At 37.4% G+C, this 24,636-nt stretch overlaps 1 pseudogene; it reads left to right on the top strand.

Moving 5' to 3' along the window:
• Nucleotides 1-275: 275 nt before the first annotated feature.
• The window catches only part of LOC103737931, a 100,038-nt pseudogene continuing 75,677 nt past the window's right edge, over nucleotides 276-24,636 (top strand).

Genomic DNA, 24,636 nt, shown 5'->3' with positions numbered 1-24,636 from the left:
TGTTTCTCGGTTCCCACGTCTGGAGCATTAAATCCCACCCACAACCAGACAATATCACAGCGGGTCACATCCAGGGATTTTCATTCATTTTCTTTGAGTTAGTGGATTTTCTCTACTGCGTGAAGATTCTCAGATTACAGAAAATTCAATTTACACATATATTTCCCCCTAGGACCTAGTTCAGTGATAAGCCTGGAGCTGAAACTGATATGTTGTTGAAAAACAAGGAGGAAAACTGGAAGGAAAGGAAGTGGGAAGAGAGACCTAAAGTGGCCATGGCAGAAGGAACACCACAGTGTGTGGGTGGGTCCGAGGTTTTCCCGTGCAGCTCTGCGGACACCTGTGCATCTCTGTGGACACCTGTGCATTTCTGGACACCCGTGCATTTCTGTGGACACCTGTACATCTCTGAACACCTGTGCATCTCTGTGGACACCTGTGCATCTCTGGACACCTGTGCATCTCTATGGGCCCAATGTTTTCCATGTCTGTGGGAAACGTCTTTGGTTAAGTGAAATGGTGGAGTTCTGAGGCAGGAAGATATGAGGATGTGGACCCAGGGCCTCATCCCAGCTTCTGGTCTGAGTCCTGCTGCCATCATAGCCCCCATTGTGCTCTTCTTGTTCCATTTTAAAGGCCGTGTGTTCATGTACAGCTTTTACTTTTATATTAGCTCAGTACTTAAGTTACTGATTGGCTCCAAAATTTTGGCTGTAGTGCATAATGAGTGTTTCTCTTCTAAATCTGGACAACATGTCATTTAGAATTCTCCTAACAGGGTTTGATGAGAAAACACAAAGAATAACTTGAGGAATTTTTTATCGTAAAGGCATCCAAAAATAATTAGCTACACAGGAAAACTGGAAATTATCACTGGAAAATCCAGTAAGGAAGACTAGGTAACAAGGAAATAGGAACAACCCTGTATGCTCATTAGCAGATGAATGAATAATGAAAATATGGTACATATACAAAATGGAGTTTCATTCATTTGTAAAGAAACATGAAATCAGGAGAGACAGTTCAACAGTTAAGAACGCTGGCTGCTTGTGCAGACCACTGAGCCCTGGTTTCCAGCACCACAGTGGAGTAGCAACTGTCTGTAATTCAAGTTCCAGGAGCATCTGCCACCTTCTTCTGGCCTCTAAGGGTGTTGCACATAGGTGTGCATTTGCATACATGCAACACAACACTTATACACATAAAACACAAATAGAGTTTTAAAAAAGAAAAATTAATTCACAAAATTTGCAAGGAAATAAACGGACATAGAAAGTGAGTGAGGTGACCCAAACTCAGAAGAATAAACATGTTCTTCCTCTTATGCAGATCCTTGCCTACAATGAGCACATGTTTATATGTAGATAGCAGTAAGTGTGCATATAGTATAACATTTTGAATGGAAGCCAGGTTGATAAGGAAGAATACATGTAGGCAAAGGGACATAAGAGTTGTGGAAGAGGATATAAAGCTGTTGTTTTTCTGGTTTCAAAACTGTCATAATTGTTTCTTCATGGATACATACATAAAACATGATTGATATTGAAAGTTCAAAATTGTAAGTGAAGCTCCATGACATCAGAATGACTATTCTAACAGCACAGATGTTCACCGAGGTACTCAGTGTGGGACTGGGCAAGGGTTTGTCTGAGGGGCCACCTTAACCTAGCTGTATGATGTTTTTCTTTATGAGTTCATTACAATCAAGTATTAAAAAATAAAAATACATCATTTAGGTAAATGTAGGCTTTTATGAAGGGCCTCAGTGGGGACGAGGTTAGTCTGGACTCTGCAGGCGCTTGGCCCATGTTTCTGTTTGTCTTTCACTCTCTCTCTCCCTTGGTGCCTGCTTCACATATCTCGTTGTCTTAAGACGTAAGCCAAACGAGCAGAGCCATGCAATTATTGCTCGAAATTCTAGGAATTATTAAGGTAAAATTCATCTGCACACTTCTTAATTTTCACTCTATATTAGTTATTGCTCTACCCATTTGTGCTCTTTTAATTCCTTCTGAAGTTCCTAGATAAGCAATGAAAAACCGAGCTCCAATATATAATGAGAATTTACATTTGAATCAGATTATTCTGCCACAGAAGTGTTCCATATCTTCAGACCAAAATCTAGACTCATTTGCATTTAAGAAGATGTTTTTATAATCAGCCCCTGACTCTGTTCAGCTTTATCGTTGTCCATTGTACAATTTTTGCTTTACATGTGAAAGATGCTGCAATGTTCTCTAAATTGCAAAGCATATCTTTTGAACTTGCTACCCTGCATGAGGAAAGCCTTACCAAGGTGCATAGACTTACCTAACTTTCATTTCTTTTGAAGATACAGCATAAAAATCTTGCATTACCGTGATCACTCCCCTGACCTGACCAGGAGAGGAAACATGCTTTCTTCTGAACCCATCACACTGCATGAAGAAGTGTACTAACAATAGCAGTAATCTCAATTCATAGAAATAGATAAATGTCAAATACGAGTGCTAATAAGGTACTTAGCTGACATTGCATTAGTTAATATTCATGGAATTCTACATGGAAGGAATTACTTAAACAGGGTGAATCAGTGAATAGGTGGTAAACTGCAAACGTAAATAGATGCCTGGGGGCAGGGAGGAAGCTGAGTTTTTTCAAAAGTTTAGTATGATTTCACATTAGACACTTTATGTGAAAATGTCATTATTACAGTTCATTTCTTGGCAAGTGAAAAATATTCCCTGCACATCCCAGTCATTTACTGAAGTTTTTCATTTAGGAAAAGGAGAGTAGACATTTAACTCTTTATACACTCAACAAAAGCTCAGTAATATCTACTGAGCTGATTTGACTCTCCCTAGTGGGATGGCATGAGGACAGCCCAGGTATCATATTGTGATAGACTCAACACTACTTTATCTTGTTACACATTCCTTTATAAAACAAAAGAGGCAGTAAGTCCTAGATTAGAATGAAAGGAACGGAAAACACCTCCATTAAAACGAAATCATGCTATCATCTAGGATGGTCCCCAGACTGCCTTTCTAAGAAGTAAAATCTCTCTGAGGAAATCACTAGTCCCTTCAAGTGACCGTTTCTCTTATATTGAGTATGAAATTGGCTGTATTTCCACATCAGTGAGCCCAGTAGTAGTGTAAAATGAGGTATATTTAGTATGAATTTTATTCAGCATCCAAGTTGGTGATATTTATTAAGAATTCCTACTGCTGCTTCCAGTTTGTTTCTGTCTATCCGCCCTCACTAGACAGCAAAGATGGAAGCACTCAGCGGTGTGAACAATGAAAGGACTATCCCCGGGACTCACACCTAGGGGAAAGGAGAGGAATGGTGGGAGGTGAATCACCTGCTGTGCTTCTCTGCTTTCCAAGTGCTGGGATTAAAGGTGTGCGCCCCTCAGCCATTATTTTTGTAACCTTAAAAAATATTTTTTTAAAAACTTACAAGTTTGTTTAAAGTGAAAGAATAACTTTCCTTTTCTCATTTATGTGACATAGAGGAAGTCCAGAACTCCAACTAGGAAACTGGCACAGTGGATGTCAAACTTACACAGTCAACACAAATTTGATGAGCCAAGCTGGTAATAACTCCAAGGAGATAACAGGAAGTTTTAAATGAAAGAGGGTCTTGATTCTGGCTTCAGCAAAAACTGTCATGTGGAAAATAATACTGTCCATAATTCTGTGACAATAAATTTGACAAGATGAAATGCACAAATATCTATATATCTGTGAGTAAACCTAGTCACCTGAGAACTGGAGAGATGGCTCAGTGGTTATGAGCACTGACTGCTCTTGAAGAGGACCAGGGTTCAATTACCAGCACCCAAATGGAGGCTAACAACCTGTAATTCCACTTCCAGGGGAATCTAAACCTCTCTTCTGGCCTCCACAGGCATTGCACAGCACAAGTACCTTTATAAACACTCACCACATGTGCATCACACACACACACACACACACACACACACACACACACAAATACTAAACTGAGGCGAGGACAAAACCATAGTAGTTCTGTAACTGTCAATTAACTTGAACTCTTACATATAAAATTAACCTTCAGTAAGAAACTACCAAAGAATAGATTTCTGCATTAAGCTCCAGAAAACATTTGAAGACTAACACTGATATTAAACCTCTGCAGGGAGTCCAAAGGGCCCTCTTCCTGATTCTCAAAACCCACAGAATCAGACACAGAACCAAACTTTGTGAGCATAGTTAAAAAATAGTTTAGTATGCTTGTAAATGTCATCTAGCAATGTGCAAAAATAATCAAAGAATATACCAAATCCATTTTGCTTTATTTTGAGAATGTTTTCAAATTCAAAAAGATCAAATAATGTAATGCATCATATTAGTGCCATAATGGAATAATATCACATTAATACTTGCAAAACAACGTAAAAATTCAACACATTCACAATTAAATTTCTCAGTAAACTGGGAGTTGGAAGGAATGCTTCTATTAAGGGACCTCGGTACAAAGGCACTGGCAGGTGTCACTGTTAAGGCTGAACTGGAGAATCTTTTCCTCCAAAGACAGAGGACAGGAGAGGCTTGCCCAGTGGTACTTCTAGTGTTGAGCACTGTAGTTGTAGTAGAGTTGTGCCAGGACCAGATGTCAGTAAGAGAACACTGAATCCTTACAGAAGATTTTCTTTACAGTCCTAAAACAGACTTCTAAAAGTCAACAGTAACAAAGATGAAAAATGCCAAATACAAATTATTTGAGCTGAAACGTTTCAAACTGAAGCTCACAAGTAACCAGTAAACAAGTACAAATCTATTTGAAAGTAGTAGGAAAAGCAAATTTAACATAAAATAGTAATACTACATACCAAAATATGTACGTGCTGGAAATGGAGTGGAGCAACAGAGACAAAAGAGCGGTCAGCAGCTTAACAAGCTGCAGCCACTTGGCCAAAAGTGTAGCATTTTCTTGAACAATCTTATAGGAAAATCCAACATGCATATTTGTCCGAGTATTGAAAAACGTGTTTACAAAATACATGGCAGAAGCTTTATTTAAACATGCAAAAACTAGAAACAGCCCAACTGTTTCTAAAGAACGAGCAATAGAAAAAAAAGAGTTTTCTGTGTGTGTATGAAGGGAGCTGATCTAAAGTATGTTCCATACATCATGATTCAGTTTTATGAAATTCTAATTCAGGAAAAGTTGACTTTAGTGAGGAAATACCAGAAGAATAATCATCAACATGACATAAGAGGGTGGGGAGAGCATCCAGATTTGAAGTATTTATTTCCACCAGTGTGTGATTATTACCCTCATCAGTCACAGGAGGAGTTCTTCCCTTTCCACTGGATATCACCGAATACAATTAAAGAGGTGTGTGCAGCCAACTCTCACAACCTGGCTTAAGCAGATTCCAGACACAGTGTCAAGGAAGGGAACTTTTTAGGATATGATGACATCTGAATATTAGTTGAAGTTTGAATTTTAGGGATTTTGGCATCTGAAAAAGATCAAAAAATGGGTAGATACAATGGTATATTTTATTTTGAATAAAATCAAAAGAACATCTACAAATTAACAGTAGCATTAATAAGAAAGCTAAGATATTTAGGGGCTATTATAATGGGGAATATAATTTATAGTTTTTGAAATAAAAATGAATTTATGGATAAGTAGAAGATTAAGAAGAAAAGAGATTGGTAATAAATTATATAGTATAACATCACGAAGAGAATTTAGTCTGTGATTGTAAGATATTCTGCTTCAAATCTGAAAATTGTATAAAAATATCAAAGAAGCGGGGCATGGTGGCGCACACCTTTAATCCCAGCACTCAGGAGGCAGAGGCAGGCGGATCTCTGTGAGCTCAAGGCCAGCCTGGTCTTATATATATTCTCAAAGTGAAATATTAGACAAATACCTACATTTTCCATTTAAAAACATATTGAACTGGTTGTAAATTATATTAACAATTAATATACCATCTTGTTCCATAATTGTTATATTGAAGTTTAAAATTTAGTTTTTAAATTTTTATTGAGCTTTTGTACATTATTTATATAACAGTTCTTAATCAAATTTAGACCCCCTTCCCATCCATGTACCCCCTCCAATCAGCCACTGGACGTTATGTAGTCCATCATACATGTAAAGTCCTTTCCAGCCAAGTATTTGTGCCCAGATGGTCTTCAGTGCAGTAATTTATTTTTAACAAAATTATTTCGTACATATAATAAATAATTTTCTATTCTTGAAAGTTGATATTTTCCACATCTGAATTTCTTTGTACATTTTAAAAATGGAAGTAATTTTTAAAAAATTATTTAATAACCACATGATTAGAAGAAACATTTCACTACAGCATTAACATGTTTAATAACAATTTCCAGAGCAAAGATGAAGCTCTCAAAATTGGCTTATAAATTTTTAGGTTCAAAGTTGAATTAATACAGTTATATAATATTGAACTCAGTATAAACCATATAAGAAATAAAATTGAATGAGGTTTTAACGTTTGAAAAAGATCTCGATTTCATTTTTAAAATAGTTTCATACAGAAAAACTCATTTTTAATGCTACTAATGCTTAGATGTTTGTACATGTGTCTCTAATTTCTATGTATCTGATTATTACTAGTAACAGTCAGTTACTTTCTGAGATCCTTGGCACCTGAGTATGGATATAAGTCATCAGGTAGATTTCAAAGTTAATGTTTTTCAGCTCTACTAATTCACATGAAGCAAATTTCTATGATTCTTCCTCAAATATAAATCATTTTTAATTTCTTGATTTTTTTGTGTGTATTTCATACCAAACATCCCCCCAAATCTTATCTATGTACTCACTTCCCATATGGCACCTCCCATAGCCTCCCCCACCGGAGCCCATGTAATGTACTGTGTCATCCCTGTTACTGTCCACTATGTTGTCAGCTCCCCGAGCCCCAGCTGTTCCTCGGTGCTTGTCCATCTGCTGAATCGAGTCAGCCTATCTAGAGTCCTTGTTTTAGAGAGATCAGCTCTTCCTTATTTAGCAGCAATCAGGTGCCAACATTCCTTTAGATAAGATTGGGGTCTGCTGTTCATTTTCCCTGTTCTATGCTGGGTTACTTTCTAGGAGTCTCTTGGGCCACCCTGACCAACAACTCAAAGGAAGGTATCTCCAGTCTGGCATTGTTTCTTTTTATGTAGGCTTTAGCTATACACGTGGACTCTTAAAGAAATATGCTAATCACTTTGATCTTTGGTTGTACTTTCTTTTTGGGTGTTTAAGACCATACAGTTGGCCCAGATAAACAAATTTGAGGATCTGATCCTCAGGGATCAGAAGGGCTTGGGAGGAGCCCCTGGCCCCTTTATTTTATCAGTTCCATCTATGTGAAGATAAGTCAAAGGTCCTACTTGACTGTGGCTGGCTTCCAATGGAAGCATGGAAGAAATGATTCCTCGGTGGGGACCCTCCTCTTTGTAGACTGGACACTGGTTCAAGTCCATTTGGTAGCGTCTCCATGGCCTCCTTGATCAAGACGACAGGTGACTCACCAGAGTTACAGGACATTTTGAGAGATGCTCATAGTCTGCTGAAACTTAGCTGACTTAGGAGGACAAGGAGCAAAAACTGTTCTTTATATCCCTCTGACCAAATTAGTATGGGCCTCAAAGTATATCTGTTAAACATCCAAGAAGGTTAGTTCCAACAGTCTGGTACTTTTAATTACCATGTGCCATGTAAATAAAGCTTAGGTAAATTTCAAACGTTCTCAGATAAACCTTGCCTAGACATATAGCATATTCCTTGAGCTAGTTGTATGTATAATTTGTCAGTAGGTTGTTCAATCAATATGGTTCCCTCTGTTTTATTAAAAACTAGCTAGGGCATTATTTATCTCTTGCACTGTCTAACACTTCCACCATGGTTCCCCATTTAAAGTGCCCCCATTTTTCCCATTTCTCCCTTAATAATACCCTTTCCTATGGTCCCACCTCACTTGAGCTCTTTCTTTCCTCTCGATCACCAACTTTCTTTGTATAACCCTCCCTCCCCCCTTTTCTTAAAATAACCCCATTTTTCTCCATATCTACCACATCTGTTTTCTATTGTCCTCTTTCAGGTTCTTTCTTTTCCTTTACCTCCCTGGTTTCTTTTCATTATCCTGGTTCATGTAGTTATGTCTGGATACATACTTATAAGGATTTGGTGCTAGGATCTACATAGGAGGGAGAACATATGTCATTTTGGTTTTTTTTTTTTTCCTGAGTCTTTCTTACTTCACTTACTATAACGATTTCTAGTTCCATCCATTTACCTACAAATTTCATGATTTCATCTTTCTTTACTGCAGAATAAAAACTCCATCGTATAGATGAGCCACATTTTCATTATCCACTTGTCAGTTGAGGGACACTTAGGTTGCTTCCATCTCTTAGCTATTGTGAAAATAGCAGCAACAAACATGGATGTACAAGTATCTCTGCAATAGGATGAGTTCTTTGGGTATATGCCAAGGAGTGGTATAACTAAGTCAAATGGTAGGTTGATTTTCAGTATTTTAAGTGTTCTCCACACTGCTTTCCATAGGGGTTGAACAAGTTTGCAATCTAACCAGCAATGGATGAACGTTCCCCTTTCTCTACATCCTCTCCAACATTTGGTATCATTTGTTCTCTTGATCTTAGCCAGAAGACTGGGGTGAGATGAAATCCTAAAGTGATTCTAATTTGCATTTCCCTAATTACTAGTGATGTTAAACACCTTTTAAGATGCTTCTTAGCCTTCTTTATTTCTGCTTTTGAGAACTCTCTCTTCAGCTCCTTAGCCCATCTTTTAATTGGGTTACTTCCTCTCTTGATTCTTTGTTTTCTGAGTTTGTTATATATTCTAGATGTTCAACCTCTGTCACATGTTTTGCTGGTGAAGATTTTCTCCCCTTCTTTGTGTTTTCTCTTCACTTCCTTGGTTGCTTCTTTTTATGTATGGAAGCTTTTTAGTATAATCAGGTCCCATTTGTTGATTCTTCACCTTGTTTCCTGAGCAATTGATGTCCCATTTAGAAAGTCCTTTCCTACACTTATATCTTGTAGGTTATTGTCAATGTTTTCTTCTAACAGTTTCAGAGTTTCATTCGTCACGTTGAGGTCCTTGATCCATTTGGAGCTGATGTTTGTGCAAGATGAAAGGTAGGGGTTTAGTTTCATTCTTCTCCAGATGGAGATCTAGTTTTGCCAGCGCCATTTGATGAACATGCTGTCTTTCCTCCAGTGAATATTCTTGGCCCCTTTGTCAAATATCAGGTGGCTGAAATTGCATTTACTCATATTTGGGTCTTCAATTTTGCTCCATTGATCTGCGGGTCTATTTTTGTGCCAGTACCATGTTGGTTTTTTGACTATAGTTCTGTGATACAGTTTACAATCCAGTATAGTAATTTCTCCAGCATTTCTCTTAGTACTCAGGGTTGCTTTGGCTATCCCGGGTCTTTTGATCCATATGAGTCTTAGGATGTTTTTTTTCAATTCTGTGAAGAATGTCATGGGGATTTTGACTGGCATTGCAAAAAATGGAAGAATTTTTATTTTCTTTTTAAATGTAATTAAAGTTATCAGATATTACAATTATCTTAATATATGCACAAAATTAATAAGAATCACTGCCGCACTCTGTAATTCAAGAAATTAATTTTAACCACATAGGTGATTTTGATTGTATTAGTGCTCATTGTAGGTTTGCTAAATTGCCATGAATTTAGTGTCTATAAAGCAGTATGTTTTATTTTATTTATTATTTTTATTTTATGTGTATGAGTGTATTGCCTGCATGTATGTGCATGCACCTGTGTTGTGTATTGCTGCGGAGGTCAGAAGAGGGCTTTGGATTCCCCTGAAACTAGAGTTAAGGACAGTTCATAGCCACCATGAGCGTGCTGGGAATCAAACCTAGGTCCTCTGCAAGAGCAGTCAGTGCTCTTAATGGCTGAGCCATCTCTCCAGCACCAGTATAAGTTTATTTACAGACTGTTTCAGTACAAAATCCAACATGGGTGTCATGATGCTAAATTCAAGGTATCAGTTCGCTGTGTTCTGTCCTGGCAGCTCGAGATGAGGAGGTTTCCTTACTGTTCCAGTGTCTAAAGCCTCCTATATTCCTGGTTTCATGGCACCTTTTGTTCATTTTCAAATCTGGTACCTTTACAAGAACATCTCTCTGATCGTTCTCGGAGGCACTCACCTCATCATGCACAAAAGGAAATGACTTTCTGCTGAGAACCACATACAGTGTGACAGCATCACTCACATCATCCACACTAATCTTTCCATCTCAAGGTTCACACTTACACCTGCAAACCCCATTGCCTACATGTTGTGATGTCCTGGTGGCCACTTTGCTGCTTACTGGAGTCCTCTGTCACCTAGCTGAAGTTGAGCCTTCAGGTTCAGGATGTTCTACTTGAACAGATTTTGCAGTGGTTTCTCCTCATCCCAGTCATAACAAAAGTTTTTTTGCTCATCTTTTCACAAAGGCTGGTCACCACTTACTGACCACCTGCTATGCACTACGTTAGTGCTCATCTGCTGGAGAGTTGTCTTCTAAGGAAAGTTACAAGGCGCAGAACTTTACAGATGTTACCAGTCTGGATAAAGTAAATCATGTCCCCAGGAAACTGCATCACAATCATAAAACAACAATTTCCTTCCAACATATCTGCAGTCCTTTAGAATACTGCATCTGCGATTGACTTGTCTGGGTCAATTCAAGTAGCCTATTCTATGTATGTGGGTTGATATGAGTTGCAGAGAGTCAACAAATGTGCATGGATGCATGTATCCACAGCTGCAAGTAGGATTTTCAGGAACTTTGAGTTACTTCAGCAGTGAAATTTATAATGAAATGGAGAGGAAAAGACTTATAAAATTATTTCAAATAGAAAGTAGCAGATGTTGTAAATTCATGCTATTAAAAAAAATGTACCAAAGAGTTATGAAGCCCAGGATTTGAAACATCTGTGATTAATTTTAACAGCCCTGACCAAACTTAACTGTACTGAAAAAAACTGATGTATGTAATTTAGAACAGATGCCTGTCTGTGGTTTAGTGACATGGTAATGATGTCCTGAGCTCAGTTATAAAGCCCGATTAACATTAAAGTAATGGCTATAAGAGTTATCATTTTCAGAATAAGAAAAAGTTTACAGGGAAATGTAAGAGAGAGAACAAACTGATAGAGTGGAGTGAAAGATGATGGAGATGTGGAGACATGGCACAGAGCAAATGTATAAGGGCCACAGAGCTGTTCTGGACATGAAGTCCAAGATCTGTTAGAGGAAAGCTCTCAAGGGCCACAGAACTGTGCTTATGCATGAAATCCAAGATCTGTTAGAAGGTGAATGTGGATATGATTTTGTGATTCCACAGGGATCAGGGCCTGGGAAGTCTGTTATATTTTTAAACAACCATCAAAAATGCTTCCTACTGAATTCAAAATAAAGCAGGCCCTTTATTTGACTTCTGGCATGTAGGTGAATACTTTGCTATATATTTCTACAGGGTAATTTATATTATCATTTAAATGTTTTATTTCAATACATTTAAATCCGAAGCAGTAGGCTTGGGCCCCCCACTAGTAAATGGCAATGATAGCACCACATATACCATTCCTTGATGAGAAAATAGAGTTTTTAATTTTCTGAAATTATAGACTGATCTTGTAATTTTCATGAGTATTTTCTGTAAAACAATAAAATCAATGTTTTAGAGTCAAAAGGCCAAACTTCTTGATCTTATTTCAAAAGTCAGTCATTATAATATCATTTTCTCAATTATAGTGAAAGAAACAGCATTTACTCATTAATATATAGTTACATTGATGTGTCCCAGGTAAAGATGTAAAAGAACATTCCCAAAAGAACTCCCGCACCTTGGGCTGAACTTCCTGCAAGGCTCACCAACTGATTATCACTCCAGAGACTGTGGAGAGTCTGGAATTGAGCAGACCCAGAGTCTATTCACAGATTATCTGGGGACATCTTTAACCCCATAAATAGCCACATCTTGCCTACCTCTGTTTCTGAATTAACATTCTTGTGACCAATAAAATGTATTAACTTAGCAGACCACTAGGTCTCACCAATCAAAAAGCTAAGAATGTCATCATATAGCATCAGAGACCTGTAGTAGAAATCCTGTGCTTTGCTATGACCTGCCTACTGAATGTATCCTCTAATGTATTTGAAAAGTGTCTTGATTTATGACTTTTCTTTGTTTTGTTACTATAAAAATGTATGGCTCAGCGGTTAAGAACACTAGTCGTTCTTGCAGAAGACCTGGGTTCGAATCCCAGCATCCACATGGCAGCCAACAACTGTCTATAGCTCCAGTCCCAGGGGATCCGACAACCTCTTTTGACCTCCGTGGGCATTCCACAACAAGGTGCACTTACCTGCATGCAGGCAATGCATGCATACACATGGAATGGAAATAATTAAAACTAAAAAAAAAAAAAGTAAGGCAACTGTTACCACGCTGGAACGTGGAATTTGGGACAACCTGAATCTGTGTTCCCAGGCCATGGTCACTCATATTTGGCTCCAGAATAAACTATCATTTATTCCCTTTGAGGTAAGAGTTATGCTTTTGTATGGATATAGACATGTGTTACATGTTGAAAAACTATCTACCTCTCTGATGATACCAACACTTGCGAGAAAGCTATTAGGCAATGGTACTTTTTCCAGTTGACCAAGTTTACGAACCACTAAGACTGGGAGACATAGACTAGGGTTATTTGGCAAACTTTCAGTATTATTTTCATCAAGGTTCTCAAAAAGAACTTCAAAAGAATAATTTGATATTTAGTCAAAAATAGATCATAAAGGTAGATATAGTTAGCTAAAAGGCGGGATGTGTGGTGATTTGAATGAAAATGTCCCCCCTTGGCTCTAAGTATTTGAACATTCTGTCCCCAGTTAGTGGTGTTGTTTTGGGAGGTTTTAAAAGGTATCACTATGTTGGAAGAAGCATGTCACCAGGGGAGGGCAGAGTTAGAGAGTTCTTAAACCTTACCAGATCTCTAGTCATTCTCTGCTTCCTGTGCCTGCTTGAAGACGTGAGCTCTCCTTTTTCTGTTCCAGCCACCTGTGCTGCCGTGCCTCCTGGCCATGATAGACTCTTGACCCTTTGGAACCATAAGCTAAATAAAATTCCTTTTATAAGATCCTTGGTCACAGTGTTTCTATCACAGCAACAGAAAAGTGACTAGTATAGGATGCCAGTGAGATGGCTCAAAGGTAACTGTGCCTCCCACCAAGCTTGACAACATGAGTTCCATGCCTGGTCCACATCCACTGACCGCCACACAGGCACCATGGCAAACACAATCAAACCACACACACACACACACACACACACACACACACACACTAACATGAAAGACATAAACATATAATAAAAGACATTCAAAATTGCATTACAATTTCCTGATAATATAAATCCATAATCTATAGATAACTTACCTAAAAAAACCAAATAAATGGAAACATTAACCATGCTTCCTAATGTTTACTTTCTGTATCAAATACTGATATTCCCCAAAATTCATCCTAGATATTTCATTTCCCTAAAGAAGAAAAGGAAAAATGACCATAGTTTTATTTTCTTTTTGTTTTGCATATTTATTTTAGTTTAGTGCCTGGAGAGATAAGGGACAAGCATCTCTGTACTGAAATGCTACCTGTATTCCAAAGGACATCCTAGAATCTGTGAAGTCTTTCTAACTTAACCATTAGGTTGACTGAAAACTCAGATAAAGTCAGGACTCCCAGGAGAGAAGTCATGCAGGGCCCCTGGCTGTTCAAGTAAATCACAGAACCTGAGAACCCTTGACTTTGTAAAATATGCTAGAAAGAATGAAGGCTCTCCAAAGGTAAGATTGCTAATTAAGTTCTCTGAGATAAGAGGTGGCTGCTTCCCACTGGGATGATAAGGTCATTCCCCACTGAGTAAAATTTTCCATATAATGTACATGATAAAACAACTGATTCTGAAGAATTTCAGCAATAGGGTATTTCTATTGAAACTATTTTAATAATCCCTGTTTGTTATTCAACTGCTTCACTTATTTTTGCTCAACAATTTTAGAAAAACTGTCTTCTAAAGAAAACCTGTATTAAAATATCATCTTCTATGATGTTGGACTTGCATGGGAGGATATACACATGTTTTAAATTAAAGCTCTGGCTCTAAGTGTGTTACAGCTGGAGCTGATTTTGTGCACAAATGGTTAAAGCTTATTGATTCCTCTTAAGCTGCATCAAATTTCCTCACAGTTTTTGACAATTTATCTTTTCCAAGATAGAATTTAAGGGAGGATTGGATTATAGTTCTCTAGCCTATGCGATTAGGAGCTAACACAAAAGAAAGAAAGAAAGAAAGAAAGAAAGAAAGAAAGAAAGAAAGAAAGAAAGAAAGAAAAGAGAGAGAAAGGAAGGAAGGAAGGAAGGAAGGAAGGAAGGAAGGAAGGAAGGAAGGAAGGAAGGAAGGAAGGAAGAAAAAATAAAACCTAGGAAATGAGGAATGCGGCATGTTCATGGCTCAACACACCTGTGCATATTTACCTACATGTTGGGCACTGACTTGATGAGCCCCAGGAAAGCAGAACTTAAAGCTTTAGCACAAAATTGTCTGCATATTTCACAGCAAAAATAAAACTATGGATATAGGAAGAATCCCATGCAGTAAGATAGTAACAGTCATGGTTTCTGCAATAGGAGAGACAACATGAGATAGAAAAGAAGGAAAGGAAGAGCAAACATTTGTTTCTGCTGGATAGCAGTGCTTAGGAATAAACTGCTTTGTGTAAATACAGAAAAACATATTCTGGTCTATGTCCCATTCCTTTTCCCTTTTCTTATTTTTTTCTTTTTGAGACAGGGTCTTCTTAGCCCCAGGTGACCGAGAAATCCCTGCATAGGCCATGATGGCTTCCATCTCACCAAGATCTGCCTGCCTCTGCCTCCTGAGCACTGGGATTAAAAGCATGCACCACCATGCATGTGGAGTAGATAGGCTGAGCACCATAATTTTCTATTAACCTATTTGATATAGGAATTTGGGAAGTGAATGTGATCTAAATGTTTGATCTCCCCCTGTGCAATATAGGAATACTCTAATAGAACTGGGCTGAAGACAAAACTGACCCCATTGACCAAGCTGATATACTGAGCTTGGTTTCCTTGCTGTGGCCCGAATTCCCTCTGGGTCTTCTGCGCTTTCAGACAAACCATACAATATATTTTATGTCCATTTATTAATTTACAAAGGAATGAGAACCCAGGGCCTAGCCCCAAGCCTCTGGTCGCATGTCTCAGAGCCCACCATATCAGACCACACCAGGACTACCATGGTCCCCGCTAGCATTCACTCACACCTCAGGGGCCAGCAATCTTGCCCCAGGTCCACAAGTGTCAGTCCATTCTGGCTTTGAGCTGCTGGGGCTGACTGCTGGTTCCCCACACCATGCGCGCTACTCAAGGCTCCTGCCTTCCATCCCAAATTGACTCCCAGCAGCCCCTTTGTAGTCCACGCTCTATGTCAGACCCTGACCATTGGAGGAACCAGCCAATTGGGAGACACTTGCCTTTGCTAAAAAAATTTTTTTGGTGATGTCCTTTAGAGTCATATATACACAGTGACATTTGTGAGATAGGAATGCTAGAATTAAAAGGACATACTTGTTAATAGATGTATGCTAGATTATATGCATCGATATAAAGTTTATAAGTTTTAGAGTCTTAAAAATGGGAATTGAAAAAGCAACACCTAATTTCTTTATGACTTCCAAATTACCCATAAAAGCTCATAAAACTGAAGAGAGTTAGGTGTCTGCTCTTCCTTTATTGCTTAGTCTGTTCGAAGAAGGGATGGAGGTGACATATGTTCATCTTACAAAGCAAAGGGGCTTATGTCTGTAAGTCATTCCAGCACTGTAAGGGAATCTAAGGCAGGAAAATTACCTTAAGTTTGTGGTCACAATGGTCTATATACTGAATTCTAGGTCATCCAGTGTGAGATCTTGTCCCAGAATAGTAAAAACAGCAAAAATTAAAAAGCACATTTATTTTGATTTCTGTATATGATGTATTAGAAGCTTGGAAGTGGTCATTCTTATTCTCAAACAGGAGCTCTGCAAATAGAAAGTCTATAGATTTTGTTAGATCCAACAGGTAATATACCAGTATGGACAATAATATGTGGGATTGGCTTTGATTCCAAACCCTGCTGACGCAGGAAACTACAGTGTGACTGAAATATAACTACAAAAGATGCATCAGTGCTCTTAAAGTTACCATAGCAAAAGACAACTTAGCAACTATCTCAAACAAGATAATCATAAGGGTTCCAAGCTTCAGGTCTAACTTCCTAAGTATTAAAATTTCATTTCCAGCACAATTTTTGGTAATGCCGTTCACTAAATTGAGCAAATATTCAAGAGAAGAGCAATTGAATACTTTATGAAACACCGATTTAAGAAGCTGAATCAATGATCAAAATCCTAAAGGGAAAGGTTTTCGAACTGTAGGAATGACAGTAGAATATATTTAGAACAGGCAGTGAGCTCTAAAAACCAACAGTGAAAAAATCTAATTCAAACAAAAAAAAATTAAAATACGTTAACGGAAGCAGACATAGAGATGGCCACTCACTGATCATCATTATTATGTAAATGCAAATTTATAGTACACATCAGAGCGGGAGACACAATAAATAACAAAAGGGAAAGAAGAAACAGCTGGACCATTTATGAATTGGCATTTTGATGTAAAGTGACACATCCTGCTTTCAAAAAGTGTAATGACGTCAAATACCATCTCTCAAATAACCCAGCAATCAGTTGCACACTTGGACATTTCTCCCAGAGTAATAGAAAGTTTAATTTACAACAAACAACAAAAATAAGAAAATTCTAAATCCTACACACAAATATTTGGATTGACTTCATTCATGACAACAAACTGGAAGCTACTTTGATGTCCTAAAATATAAGAATGGCTGGATACATGGTGGTACTTCCATATAGTGGAAGTTTACTCAGCAGTGAAAATAAAAAGGAAAAAATTATCAAGATCTATAACAACCTCGAAATCTGTAGAGAATTATGTCCTTTGAAGTGTTATTTCAGAAAGGATACATATATAGGATTTCATTTATACAAAATTCTTTTTTTATATTTTATTTATTTTTGTTTTATGTGTATGAGTGTTACACCTGTGTGTGTGTGTGTGTGTGTGTGTGTGTGCGCGCGCGCACGTGCACGCGTGTACCTGTGTTGTGTAATGATTGTGAAGGTCAGAAGAGACCTCACGTTCCCCTGGAACTGGAGTCACGGACCATTGTTAAGCATGATGTGGGTGCTGGGACCCAAACTTGGGTCCTTTGCAAAAGCAGCCAGTGATCCTAACTGCTGAACCATCTCTCTAGTCCCCCTTTTATATAAAATTCTTAACACGCAAGTAGGTTGTGGATGTGGTTGGCAACACAGGCTCCTCTTGGTGACAGACTATTATGCATATCTAATGTATCAATGTCAGTATCCTGTTGTGACAGAGTTTTGCAGATGTATCCGATAGAAGAAACTGGACAAAGGAGGTATGGCACTCTCTGTATCATGTCTCAAAAATGTCTTTCAGTCTCCTGCAACTTCATAGCAATCTACAATTACTTCACACTAAAATTTCAAGTGGAAAAGAGTGAGGGTGTGCCCTGCAAACATTCACAAGTATAGGACATATTTTACAAAGAGACATAAAGGAACCATGCCTTCACATCACAGATACTACAGATTGCAAGAAAATATGAATATTTAAAAAGGAGGGGTCAGAAAGATGACTCAGCAGGGAAAGGCACGTGTGTCCATCCTGAAACTTGCTCTCTAGTTTCAGTGGAAGGGGTGTCTTACACAGGTATGCTCAATGAATCAGCCTTTATCACCTTAAAAGCCATTTTCTAAGATGCCTACACAGAGATAAATAATGAGTATTAAAGGAAACCTAAGAAATATGTAATGTTATTGAAAGATTAATGCAAATGATAAATGAGAAAAGTCAATAATTTGCAAGATTTTGTTTGTGATCGTTATTAAAAAACTGAGAGCTAAATCTATATTATATAGGACAAAAAAGAAGAGATTGGATCCTGTTTCAAAAGAAATTAATGTTCAGTTTTCCCAAAGGAATGTTTTTATTTATAAATAACCTAAAATAAATATCACAAAAAATTAAAATCCAATATAAATGAAAAATGACTTGTAGAAAGTAATCAAATGTAGGAGCAGCTAGGTTTGAGGCATAAAATATTGGTGATGCAGAATTGCAGGGAGGAGACAAAGGGCAAAGTGGGACCAGAGTGGAAAACAAATGAAAAATATCACAGGAGCTCAGAATGGGTTTCAGACATGCAGACCAGAGGGCACCCTGAAGAAGCCTGCAGAGCAAAAATTATAAGAATAAGTTATCGACCAAAGAAATAGATATTGCCAAAATATTAAATTAATTCCTCACTCCCTTGTCTCAGTTTTCACAAAGAAAATAAGAGATAAATGCTAGGAATAGACATTAATTTCCCTTGGGAGTGTAAGGAAAAAATACAGGAAATGGTGATCATGCCGGCACAGGTAATCAAAAATAAGAATAAAAACCACACACACACACACAAGGAATACTAAAGGAAAAAAGTTCAATAGTCAGTGGCCAGGTAGGACTCACCAGTTACATCAGAGACATACTAAGAAAAATAAAACAAAAATCAAGAGGGCAAATGAAAGATGATGAGCCTCCACAAAGAGACTTTTTTTCCTGAAACCTTATATTTAAAGTAGAAAACGCACATCTGTAAGAGGTCCATTTCTCCTCTGAAACCTGCTTACATAATGTAATTGATCACACACATTTTGTAATTATTGTACTACCTACAAATATATACCTCTGATTTGGGCAATATTTATTAGTGGAAGTTGGAGAAATAGACATGAGCATATACTCTTTCTAATTTCAAAATAAGGAAATCTCTTTTTGCTATTGAAAGATAAGTTGACCAATGTGAGTCCTAGAAAATTAAAAAATATTCTAAGAAAAAATGAAAATATTTTTAAACAACTGAAATGAGAAGAATCCAACATAGTTTATTTCATATTTTAATAATACAGTTGTATAAGATAAAATCATGCCCATCATTGCATCTAAAGCAAAAGGTCTCAAATCAAGTAAAGTGACAGAAACCGGCAAGATGAAAACAGGTTCAGGAGTGTGAACAGGGCTAGTGGTGGGTGGGGAAGACATTGGGTACCTGACGATGTGAGATTGCTTTCATGGAAGCTGGACTCTGCAGGGCAGGTCTAAGCACTGAGGGGGCAGGTGAAGGGAGGCTGGAGTGATGATCCTGAAGAGGTCGTTCATACTGCTTTATCCTGTTTATACTTTAATGTTTGTGGAATCCTTTGTCCTTCATGGATGGTTTATGGGAAGGGAGGTTTGACATGGCCTGAGCAAGGCTTTCACCTAGTGATTTCTATTTCACTCAAAGCCATTATTATTCAGCCATCAGCTGGAATGCCTTTCTACATAGGACTCTATACACAACTGCTCATGGTAATGTAGCCATTTCATAGATCATTGTTTGCAGACGAATAGAGAGGCTACGAAAGTTCATTTCTTAAATACTACTTTTAGAGAAAAGATAGAATCCTGTTCTCAAAGATGACCCAAACAGAAATAAGGAGCTGGCTCTCAGGATGTTTGTGTTACAGAGGATTCAGCAGATTCTGTCTGCCACATTATCCTCAATGGAACACTGATTTTAATGCAAATGTACACAGCCTGCAAAGGACAGAACACCTGGGGATAAATGCCATCAGACTTGTGTCCAAAAAAGATCAGATGTCATATTCACTAAAGGCTTCTGCTCAGACCACTGAGTCCTAAGTATTCCGAAAGTCTCTGAGCGAAACATCAAGTTTATTAAAGATTGGTCATAACCACATAGCCAGCCCTGAAGTTTTCCTCTAAGAGATTTTCTTTCCTTCTTTCCTTTCTTCTTTCTTTTTCTTTTTCTCTCTTTATTTGACCATCCTTTATTTTTCCCTTTCCTTCCTTCCTTTCTTCATTTCTTCCATTTAGTAAAACAGGGCCTCATTTTATCACCCAAGGTAGACTACAACTTACTATGTAGCCCAGGCTTGCCTTGAACTTGGGGTGATTCTCTGGCATCAGGTTCTTGAGGATGGGATTGTAGATGTGAGCCACCATACTAAACTAAGATTTTCATATTTAAATGGATCAATTTCCTATCATTTAGCAGTTAGTTCTGAGTCTAGACCTAGAATCTGAAAGAATGAAATGTCAGCAACATTTTCTATAGCTTTAATGAATAGTGACATCACAACCAATTTTATTTCCTTATTTGATTTTTATGAATTTAAGACAATATATTTTGGTCATGTTTAGACCACCTCCCCTAGTCTACACCCCTCTTACAGGTCCCTTCCACCAGATTTCATGTATTCTGTTATATATGTTAAGGTCTAGTCTTTAGGGAAGAGGTTTCCAGATCAGTTCTAGCTCGATTACTCTAAGTCCTGTATCCAAATTATGTCCTGTCTTCAGCAATAGGGTCTTTTTAAAAAACGTTTTAAATTGAAACTTTGAGATTCTCATACAACATAATTTAATAGTATTTAGATCACTTCCCTTATCTGCACTAACCCTATTGCCCATATCCACCCCCTGGCCCAATTTCATATACTCTAATTTGTGTCCCCAGTGTCCTTCAATGCAGGTATACCCCTGGAGCCTGGTTAACCTACTAAGAAGCCCATCCTTGAAAGACACTGTCTCTCCCCCTCCCAGCAGCCATAGGTTGTCAAAAGCTCCTTAGGTTGTGGTATCTTACCCACTTGCTGAAATCTATGATGGGATTTTGACCTTGCGTAGGACTTGTGCATTCTATCATATCCCTGGGAGTTCATATGAATGACTAACCAGCTGTCTGGAAAACTGTTTTCTTGTGGTCATCTACCACATCTAGCTCTTATAATCTTTGCACCTCCTCTCTGCAATGTTCCCTGAGCCTTGGGAGGCAGAAGTTTGATATAGGTGTCCTATTCAGGGTTAAACATTCTGGAGCCTCTTATTCGCTGCCCATTGTCCAGTTGTGAGTTTCTGTTTGAATCACCATTTGCTGTATAAAAAAACTCTGGTAAGAGTTGGAGATAAATTAATTATTGGTTATAACAAAGAGTCCATAGGAGTCAGTTAAATACTACAACTATTTAGTAGAAAACTGGCATTAGACTCCCCATGCACTTTGGCCTAACATCAGTAACTCTGCCTGGTATCGATTTCAGGCTCCATCCTATGAAGTGTACCTTAAATTATTTAGAGAGAGAGTGGTTGGTTACCCCCATAATATTCATGCTACTATTTCACCAATGGGCATATCTTACCAGGCTGGTTGTAGTTCACAGGCTACACTGGCTGGTTAAAATATTGATTTTTTTTTCCTTCCAGCAGCATACATAGCAGTTTCCAGCACTATGAAAGCTAACCAGTAGAAATGAGGCCCTGAAGTTCCCATTAGCTTCATTTCCCCTTGTTTGTTCTACAGTTCATGTATATAGTGCCTTCAGCAATAGCATCTTACCTTCAAGCTCCGTTGGGTAACCAAGAGCAGGGGCAGTGGCCAAAAGTGTTTGAGGGTCTGTGGGGGCCTCATCAATAGCTTCTAGAGAGGGAGTCCACTCCTGGCATTGAGGTTTTATTTCTTTAGCCTATGATATATAGTTGGTACAATGTACCCCTGTTATAAGGTAACTCCTTTTAATTTCTTTTTATAATGTACTTTAAGAAGTTTCAATAGTGGTAAGTTTCCATTTAGGCATAAAATAATGTCAAGTACATGCAACATTTTCAGAAAATGAAATGAGAAAGAACACTTCTCAACTTGTTTGATGTCCCTGTCATTATTGTGATACCATAGAAACTAAAGGATAAAGATACTGCGGGGCAAAACTGCAAGCAAATATCATCCAGTAGTATGTAAGATATTCTCAATAATATATTCTCAGATATAATCTAGTAATGTACTAAAAGAAAACCATATCACATCGCATCCCAAATAGTGAGTGGTTACAGTTAGCCAAGCAATTCAAGATTGATTAAACTTAATAAACAACTTAATTCACTGAATCAACAGACTAAAGAGAACGAAAAATTATATCAATATATGTCGAAAGATAACGTGATGAAATTCAACACTCATTTAAAAGAAGAAAAATCTCACATTATAGTGAGAGTAGAAGAGAAATCATAATCTAATAAAGAACATTTTTTTAAAAAAGCTTTCCTTAACACGATACATGGGACTTGTGCATGCTGTTACCATTGCTGCGAGTTCATGTTAGTAACGTATCAGCTATTAGGAAAACTGATGGTCTTTGTGGTCATGTACCACCACTGGCTCTTTACCCACTTTTCCACACCCCGAGCCTTGGGTGGCAGAAGTTTGGTATACATGTGCTATTCAGGATAAGTATTCTGCTTCCATTATTTTGCTCTGATTTCTCCTCTATTAAATACTCCACACCCAGATTGCATTGTTATTTATTTGTAATGTATAATTCCCTTCAGAAGAGCTAGGGAAAAGCTCTTGGTGACCAAAGGTCTCATTCTTGAGTCAGTCTCTCTCACTCTGTCAGGTGTTACGTACATGACCTCTGACCCCTTGACTTTCCTTAGTCTATAGCCCTGGTTTATCAAAAACATTTGTTACCACATCATGCTCTGTGCTTCCATTACTTATTTGTTCATGTGTGAATAAATCCAAATATACTGAGTATTCCTTCTAAAATATTTTTTCTCTTTTTTATGTCTAAATAAAGCTGAATTCTGAGTTTCATTTACCCTGAGAGTAGCAGTTCTAACATTCATTTTGCATACTTGGTATTTGGTAAGGTTCTTACTGACAGTGAACAACCAGTCAGTGCTTCATATGTTAATTTAAGCTAAAGGCAGACAGAGATAGCCACTTCTTTTTTATTTCATTTATTATTTTATTTTTTTGTGTGTATGTATGTGTGTATTGCATGCATGTATGTAAGTGCGCCAGTATCATGCAATGCCCACAGAGGTCAGAAGAGGGCATCAGATACCACCCTGGAACTGGAGTAGTAGACAGTTGTTAGCGACATTATGGGCGCTTGAAATTGAACCCAGATTCTCTGCAAGAGCAGCCAGTGCTCTTAACTGCTGAGCCATCTCTCCAGCCCTGGCATAGCCACTTCTAAATAACAGTTTGAGACCGTCAGCACTGAGTGAAGTCAGTTTTAGCCTGTCTTCTTTCTTGGCTGCTTCCACAAACTTTTTCAGACTTAAAAATAGTCATATAACTTGAGTAATTTTCTTTTAATTGAACACAGGTAAAGTGATGAACCACTTTATATAGCAAAACAATATTCTGCTAGATGTCTCACCTCAAAATTTACATTTTATTAAAATTATAGCATAAACATCAGTATTAAATAAATGTTAGTATAAACAGTATATTGTTATGTTAAATGTAATGAAATGATTCAGTAAAATATTCACAAACATATTTTACTACAATGAGCATTCACTGACTTCTTAGTAATTTTTTTTAATGTAAACTGAAATGGGCATAGTGCTGCACACCTGTAATCCTAGTTACTCTACCTAACCGCAGAGCTGAGGCAGGAAGATCAGAAATTCAAGTACATCCTCTGCTACATATTGATCACCCTGGAGCATGTGAGACTCTACCTAAAAAAAGAAAAACAAAACACATATATAGATTGTTTTTAAATTATTTGTTTAATAACCATATAATTAGAAGAAGCATTTCATGACAACAGCATTGACATATTCCAGAGCTAAGATGCATCTGTTTCAAGATGATTGTCTGTAATTTTTAGGTTTACAGTTGATTTAATACAGTTATACAATATTGTACTCAGTATAAACCCTTTAAGACATAAAATAAATGAGGTTTTAACCTTTAAAAAAGATCTCCATTTCATTATTAAAATACACAGTTTCATACAGAAAAATTCATTTTAATGAAACTGACACTAAGATGTTTCCACATGTGTTTCTATTCTCTATATATCTGATTATAACTAATCACAGTAGGTTACTTTCTGAGCTCCTTGGAATCTGAGCATGGATATAAAGTCATCGGGTAGATTTCAATGGTAATGTTTTTCACATCTACTAATTATTTTTTTAAGTTATTTATTTAATGACCACATACTTAGAAGAAGCATTTCATTACAACAGCATTGACATATTCAATAACAATTTCCAGAGCTAAGATGCATCTGTTTCAAAATTGGCTGTAAATTTTTAGGTTTATAGTCGAATTAATACCGTTATACAATATTGTACTTAGTATTAAACCCTATAAGACATAAAATTAAATGAGGTTTTAAACTTTAAAAAAGATCTCCATTTCAATATTAAAATACAGTTTCATATAGAAAAATTCATTTTTAATACAATTGACACTAAGATGCACATGCTTTTCTAATCTCTATACATCTGATTATTACTAGCTACAGTCGGTTACTTTCTGAGCTCCTTGGCATCTGAGCATGGATATAAA

The sequence above is a fragment of the Nannospalax galili genome, unplaced genomic scaffold (genome assembly GCF_000622305.1).
Source record: "Nannospalax galili isolate Female #2095 unplaced genomic scaffold, S.galili_v1.0 scaffold418, whole genome shotgun sequence".
In the NCBI taxonomy this organism is placed as follows: Eukaryota; Metazoa; Chordata; class Mammalia; order Rodentia; family Spalacidae; genus Nannospalax; species Nannospalax galili.
This window is presented reverse-complemented; position numbering and strand designations above follow the sequence as displayed.